Source organism: Cynara cardunculus (genome assembly GCF_001531365.2).
Source record: "Cynara cardunculus var. scolymus isolate 2C chromosome LG 17, CcrdV1, whole genome shotgun sequence".
NCBI classification, from domain to species: Eukaryota; Viridiplantae; Streptophyta; class Magnoliopsida; order Asterales; family Asteraceae; genus Cynara; species Cynara cardunculus.
This window is the reverse complement of record NC_037544.1, coordinates 3,078,499-3,079,591: the sequence shown is the minus strand read 5'-3', so window position 1 is coordinate 3,079,591 and position 1,093 is coordinate 3,078,499.

The window sequence follows — 1,093 nt, the reverse complement described above, 5'->3', positions numbered from 1 at the left end:
ATGAAGATGATAATATCTATGATTAACACCCTCCACAATAAAAATGATTAATCAACCTCTCATAATTACAAAAAAATGAACAAAATGAAAAATTATGATTTGTTGAATGCGGTTTGCACGGTTTGTACAAATTGAGTGATTTGCATTTGATCGCTCCCATATATATATATATATATATATGTTCACAGTTACTGAACATATATATGAATAAGTTATATAGATATGTGAATAGATTGAAAATATGTGTATATGAAAATCATACATGATAGTGTAATTGTCTAATGTATATATTAATAGAATTTCAACAATCATATTAAATCCAAGAAGTAAAAGGATATCGAGTTCATCGGGTTGGGTTGAGTTCAAATAATAGTAACTCAATATCAACACGATACCAACGGTTTGACAATTTTACAACTCGATTAGACATCGGATTGCTTCGGATTGGGTTATTTCATGTTGGATTGAGTTGATCGGGTTTGTGAGCACCCTAAATTACCACTTTATTTTCGCTCCCTCTTGAATTGCTCCATTGAGCTCTGTTTAATGTGGTGTTTGTTTTTATTTTGAGAAGATAATCATGTTTTATATGGTGTTTGTTAAAGTTCATAGTGTTGTTTCATCTATGAACTTTGATTGTTCCCATTTTTTTTACCCAAGTTCACAGGTGAAACAGAAAATTCATAAGTGAAACAATAATTTTTGTTTAAAGTTCATAATGTTATTTCATGTATGAACATTGACTGTTCCAAATTATTCTATCAAAGTTCATAAGTGAAACCATAAAGTAAATTAGATAATTGAGAAAGTTTAAACAAAGTAACTATAAGATGACTAAAGGATGTTGTATCAATATATGAAAAAGACGAAAATACCCCTTCTAAAAGACAATGTTTGTACTATCTTCTTTCCGTTTCCTTTCATTTTCTCTCCCAAAAAAAGTTTCGAGAACACAAGTTGTTTTTACCTTTCCTCCCGTTTCTCTCCCTTTCTCTCGTAAAAGAGGTTTCGAGAACACAGCATTAGACAAGTATCATCTACATTTGTATTCCATGCCCACGAAAAAGTAATATTGAAGAACACTCCACAACCA